This window comes from Eumetopias jubatus, unplaced genomic scaffold, assembly GCF_037043125.1.
Source record: "Eumetopias jubatus isolate StellerSeaLion01/CBP00866 unplaced genomic scaffold, mEumJub1_p1.0 scaffold_6, whole genome shotgun sequence".
NCBI classification, from domain to species: Eukaryota; Metazoa; Chordata; class Mammalia; order Carnivora; family Otariidae; genus Eumetopias; species Eumetopias jubatus.
The window spans coordinates 139,481,206-139,488,136 of NW_028274812.1; the positions used below are offsets into that span (position 1 = coordinate 139,481,206).

General features: G+C 39.6%; 1 pseudogene; it reads left to right on the top strand.

The window, feature by feature from the left end:
- The first annotated feature begins 3,170 nt into the window (after positions 1 to 3,170).
- Positions 3,171 to 3,499, top strand: LOC114212578 (small ribosomal subunit protein uS14 pseudogene; annotated as a pseudogene).
- The last annotated feature ends 3,432 nt before the right edge of the window (positions 3,500 to 6,931 follow it).

The window sequence follows — 6,931 nt, forward strand, 5'->3', positions numbered from 1 at the left end:
GAGACAGTCAATAGAGATAAAATGTGATGCACAATTAAACATAGTACATAAGGGTGATAAGGACCATGGGGAAGAAAGAAAAGAAAAAAAAGTAGCGTAGGAGGAAGTAGAGTAGGTGAGGACCCAGAGTCTCTCTACTGGGCCATTACATACACACCCCCCAGTTGCTTTGAGTGCTGGCTGCACCCTTCTCAAGAGCACTGTCCGGCAGCCAATGGACCTGCCTTGCCCATATACACCTAGGAGGTTATGCCTCCCTGAACGGGTGAGAAGGCTGGTAATTCGTGCACAACGGAGGGAGCTTAGGTAGGAGAATGGCAAGTCCATCTATCCCAACGGGCAGGAACGTAGAGTATGAAGATATGCACGCTGGTTAGGGGCAGCAGTTCCATTTGCTTTGGTGATTTCTAATGAAGGAAGAGCAACAGCACCAGTCTAGGGAGGGAATAGAGGATGACATATGGGAGACTGAAGAAAGAGGAAATAGTCTGAAATAATCCAGTTGGAGAGTGACCAAGTGAATGGGACAGGCCATATTCTGTGCCAGTGCGGCTGCATGATCGCTCACCTGAAGTTCACGATCATGAATTCACAGCAGGACGGTGGATGCAGTCAGCCACGTGAAGTCAGTGATGCTGGGCAGAGGGTGCCATTTTCCCATGTAAGCGCGATGCAGTGAGTGCAGATAACATGATCGAGGGTGTGTGCGCAGGACCTGATGATGAGATTTGGCTAAGGAATTTAAATGGAATAAGTAAGTAAATGAAGATCTCAAGGGGGAGTGGGAAAAGGGGATGGAAAAATCAAGTAACAAAAAGGAGGGACTAGCAAGACTATGGATGAGACAGTGAAGAGATCAGTGGTTGCCAAGGATCTGGGCTGAGGGAGGAAGGGATGAATGGGAGCAATACAGGGGGTTTGGGGGGCAGTGAAACTATTCTGTTGGATATAGTAATGGTGAATATATGACATTATATGTTTGTCAAAACCCATAGAATGTACAACCCCAAAAGTGAACCCTAATGTAAACTATGGATTTTAATTAATAATAATGCATTAATATTGGTTCATCAGTTATAACAACTGCACCAGGATAATGCAAGATGTTAGTAATAGCAAAAACTAGTGGGGGTGTGGGGTGGGCTGTATGTGAGGGGCTATATAGGAACTCTCTGTAATTTTTACTCCACTTTTTTCTCTAAACCTATAACTGCTTTAAAAAAAGATATTAATTTTTTTTTTAAGATTTTATTTGTCAGAGAGAGAGAGCGGGAGCGCACAAGAAGGGAGAGTAACAGGCAGAGGGAGAAGCAGGCTCCGCACTGAGCAAGGAGCCTGATGCGAGACTAGTCCAAATCCTGGACTTGTCCCGATTCCAAGATCATGACCTGAGCCGAAGGCAGATGCTTAACCGACTGAGCCACCCAGGTGTCCCCTATTAATTTTTTTTTTAAGGTTTTATTTATTTGACAGAGAGACACAGCGAGAGCAGGAGCACAAGCAGGGGGAGTGGGAGAGGGAGAAGCAGGCTCCCCGCTGAGCAGGGAGCCCGATGCGGGGCTCGATCCCAGGACCCCGGGATCATGACCTGAGCCGAAGGCAGACGCTTAACGACTGAGCCACCCAGGCACCACTATTAATTTTTTTTTTTAATGTGGGACTTAACATAATTCTCCATGAGACTAGAATTTGTTTTTTAACAATTTTCTTCATCTCCTGAAGAAATAAGAAAGTGCTAGGCTTACATTACATGATCAATATGAGTTAAATGCAATTATGTTAAATCTAAAGTCACTTCCTTTAGATAAAAAAATGAAGAGTCATAATGTAGAAAATAGATAAGTAAAGAAAACGTTTTTAGAAAATTTATTTTTGGGTTACAGAGGCCACACACTTTACTGGCACCCAAATTGGAAAAACAATATAATTTTAATCTTCCAAGTCAGGAATAGCAAGGAATAATAATAGCAGTGACCTTGGAAGAGGAAACAATGTCTAAAGTTTGGTTTCCTTAGCCAAGAGGAGAAGCGCTTTCACACCTTCTCCACTGTCTCTCTCTCTTGTGAGACCAGGAGTAGGAGGTAGGAGAATGGCAAGTACGTCTATTACAATTGGCAGGAACATACAGGATGAAGTGTTGGCCAAGACTGCTATGTATGCTCCTCACCAAGGGACTATGGAGTTTGGTAATCACATGACTCTGGTAGGCCTTTTATTCTTAAACCTAAGAAAAATTATTGTGATCCATGTCTCTCTATCTTATGGATAGAGCAATTGGAACTGCTGCTCGTAACCAGGGTGTGTATCTTCATCCTGTATGTTCATTTTCCTTTTTTTCAGAATTTAAAGGTGAGATAGTTTTACATGCATGGTGAGGCTGGTTTAAACATCTTGCATAACAAGGGCTCTCAATGCTAAATTCTGTGAAATTCGCACCTTGCTTTAAATTCAAAAGACAAGATATGGTTGTAGTGGCAAATGGACTAACATAAATGGACCGTAAATGGGACGCCTGGGTGGCTCAGCCAGTTAAGCATCCTACTAGCGATTTGGTCTCAGGTCGTGGTCTCAGGGTCCTGAGATCAAGCCCCAAGTTGGGCTCCGTACTCAGTGGGGAGTCTGCTGGAGATTCTCTCTCTCCCTTTGTTCCTCCCCCCTGCATTTGTGCACTCTAAATAAATAAATAAAATCTTTAAAAAGAAATACATAGACAAATAGATTGTAAATGAACTTTATATAAACCAACTACATAAGCCAACTGTTAACCAAAATAAAGAGAATATTGATAGTAATACTTTAATAATAGGAGACCTCAACACTCCACTCTCAGCAATAGACAGATCATTTAAGCAGAAGATCAACAAAGAAACAAGAGCTTTGAATGACACACTGACCAGATGGACTTCATAGATATTTACAGAACATTCCACCCTGGAACAACAGAATACTCATTCTTCTTGAGCACACATGGAACTCTGTCCAGAATAGACCACATACTGGGTCACAAATCAGGTCTCAACCGATACCAAAAGATTGAGATTATTCCCTGCATAGTTTCAGACCACAATGCTTTGAAACTGGAACTCAATCACAAGAAAAAATTTGGAAGGAATTCAACCACTTGGAAGCTAAAGACCATCCTGCTAAAGAATGGGTCAACCAGACTTCTTTCCTTTTGCCTCGTTGCATCCGAGAGAGCAAGATGGGTCACCAGCAGCTGTACTGGAGCCATCCGAGGAAATGTGGCCAGGGTTCTCGTTCTTGCCGCGTCTGCTCAAACCGGCACGGTCTGATCCGGAAATACGGCCGCAATATGTGCCGCTAGTGTTTCCGTCAGTACGCGAAGGATATAGGCTTCATTAAGTTGGATTAAGTGAACTTCCTTGAATTGGTCATCCAAGATAACCTACGTTAACTGCAGATAACCAGGATACCCACTTCAATGTCAACTCATTGTACATAAAATAAAAAATACTCCAATTATGAGTGCAAAAAAAAAAAAAAAAAGAGAAAGAATGGGTCAACCAGGAAATTCATGGAAACGAATGAGAATGAAAGCACAGTGGTCCCAAACCTATGGGATACTGCAAAGGTGGTCCTAAGGGGGAAATAGATAGCCATCCAAGCCTCACTCAAAAAAGTAGGAAAAGTCCCGAATACACAAGCTAAACTTACACCTAAAGGAACTGGAGAAAGAACAGCAAATAAAACCTGAACCTAGCAGGAGAGGAGAAATAATAAAGAATAGAGCAGAGATCAATGAATTAGAAACCAGAAATACAGTAGAGCAGATCAACGAAACTAGAAGCTGGTTCTTTGAAAGAATTAACAAGATTGATAAACCACAGGCCAGCCTTATCCAAAACAAACAAACAAACAAACAAACAAAAAAGAGAAAGGACCCAAATTAATAAAATTATGAATGAAAGGGGAGAGATCACGACTAACACCAAGGAAATAGGAACAATTATTAGAAATTATTATCAACAACTATATGCCAATAAATTAAGCAACCTGGAAGAAATGGATGCCTTCCAGGAAACCTATAATACTGAATCAGAAAGAAATTAACAATCTGAATAGACCAATAACCAGTAACAAAATTGAAGCAGTGATCAAAACCTTCCCAAAAAACAAGTCTAGAGCCTGATCGATTCCCAGGGGAATTCTACCAAATGTTTAAAGAAGAAATAATACCTATTCTCCTGAAGCTGTTTGAAAAAATAGAAACAGAAGGAAAACTTCCAAATTTGTTCTATGAGGCCAGCATTGCCTTGATCCCCAAACCAGGCAAAGACCCCATCAAAAAGGAGAATTACAGACCAATATCCCTGAGGAATATGGATGCCAAAATTCTCAACAAGATCCTAGCCAATAGGATCCAACAGTATGTTAAAAGGATTATCCATCACGACCAGGTGGGATTTATTACTGGGATGCAAGGGTGGTTCAACATCCTCAAATCAATCAGTGTGATAGAACACATTAATAAAAGAAAAGACAAGAACCAGAGGATCATAATCCTCTCAATCGATGCAGAAAAAGCATTTGACAAAATATACAAGGGAACAATTGCAAATCCGATCCTTAAGTGACAAGAGTGCATTAAAAGGCTTGTAGTATATTGAATGAAGTTACTCTAACTGGTTAAATAGTTTTAGGTATAATTAGCTTGTTCTTTCATAAAACTGTTAGAAAATATTTTCTCGAGCGTTTGGCCATTGCTTAAGAAATCACTGTATTTCAAAAATTAAAGGGAGGAGATGATAAATAAATTAATAGTGACATTAGATGCATATTAAGTTATCTCTGCTGTCCACACATGCAGGCACATTAGCACAGACTCATCATTCAATTAATTGCCTTTTGCTGCAGTGAACCTCTAATCTTGGAAATGCAACGATCACACACACAGAAAACCAGATAAGCTATTTGGGCCACAGTTTAGAAATCAGAAATCAGGTTTTCACTGCTGATGCATATGGGATCTCTCTTTGAGTGACCAGTAGATTGTTTTTGTATTAAATGCTTTCAACTCTTGCCATGTATTCTGAAGGAACACAGCGGTGAGGCCAAGAAAAAAAAATCTACATTTACCAGAGAGAATTTTACTCCTTGTTTGTTTCTTTTAGATTAAAAACCCACTGGGATGAAGGAAGAGACAAGAGATCACCAATTCAGTCTTGCTAATATTGGGTCTGGTTTCTTACATGCTTTAAAAAGGGAACTAGTCCAGTTTCCTTTATGATGGGGTCTTTCAGGAGATACCCCAAAGTCTAATAATCCTTATGTATGTCTCATCTCATTTCCTCATTCTGCTATTTCACCCATCTATTCTTTTCTGATTGTTGGAGGTGGAGAGTAGCCTTGCACTGATCTCTAAGTGAGAATCTTGATATATTTGAAGATTTGTTATTAATTTCCTATTCACTTTTCTTCTTCTGGCCCAATAAACCCTTATTCTTTATTGTTTGGGCTTTGAAAAATTTAACATTTTCCTGACTTGCTTTATGTTGGCTCTCTGGTTTCTGTATCTTTATTGTGACATTCAAAATTAGACTTGAGTTTAGTGGAGTGCTAAAAACCTAGTTTCAATGTATTGTAGATATTTTTAAACAACAGAACAACACTGTTTAGAGTAGATATCATTCTAATGTCTTCCAAACCCCCTCTCTGCTGTAGTGATATTTTTTCAATCATTGATAATTCCCTATCTTTTATTTTCTGTCTTCTGTTTTTATGTGTATTCCAGAATTACTGAAAGACAGACACTCAGCACCATTGATTTTGGAAAATCACATATAATGCAAACAACTCCCATCTAGAATTGTAAAATTTAGTGGATGAATTCCTTATTTCAATGTTAGATCATTGCAGAAAGTACAAAAATGAGTCCCAGAACTTTATTTGTAATGGCAACTTTACATGTGTGTTGGAAGAAATTATAGAAATGCAGATGCACCTTTTTGTCATATTCATTCGGTCAACAAAAAATTATTCAGTGCATCTTACGTATCAGGCAGAGGTCAAGACAAACATTGTGCCTTTATCAGATGGCTTTCTAAGAAGTGTACTGGAAAATATTTTTACAATTTTGATCATCTTCCAGATTTAAAGGATCTCAGTGTAAAGAGAAGCTTGGTGACTCTTTGATAAAGGGAAGACTCCCTTTTTAAAGTGGTGTGTATGAACTAGTTTTTATAATTTAGTCTCGTTTCCAGCTAGACAGTAAGCACAGAGTGTCAGGACAGAGTGTCTTAGATTTTCTTTTGCAGGTTCTAGTGGTCTTCTAGGCACAGAATTGGTGTTGATCACACACACTGTAACTTGCAGGACAATAGATTTTAATGTTGTGTATGTAAATCTAGTGGAAGCTATGGGTTCTCATTGCAGAAAAAAAACCAATGCACTTAAGATTTCAGAAGTACCTGTGCTCCCTAAAACCCATTTATGGACTCTAGGGTAAGAATTACTGACAGTTCAAGGTCTTTACACTTAACCTATGTTCCCGCGATGCCAATGGAAGGTAGAGGATCTCCGATATGTGTCACAGTCCAAAAATAAGGCTTCAAGGACCAGTACAGGATCTCTGTAATAAGGGGAGATATATAATCTCACAGAAATAAAGGAAATCCATTTTGTCTTTCTTCACCCATCAAATGGTAAGATGGAAGAAGCAACGAGGACCAGAATGGGGTGCAGAAGAATATGTTGCACATCTGGATGTTCCATCTTATTTCTAATCTAAGTTTGGAGCTAGAGGGAAATATGTGAACTTCGAGGTTCATCTATTAATTCTAACTGGCCATCAAATCTTTCATTCATTGATCAGATATTCATTGAGTGGCTACAAGATGCCAGCACTTGGAAAGACCCAGTATCTGGTCTCAGAGAGCTCATTTGGAACTCACTGGGGCAGCAGTGGAAGAAA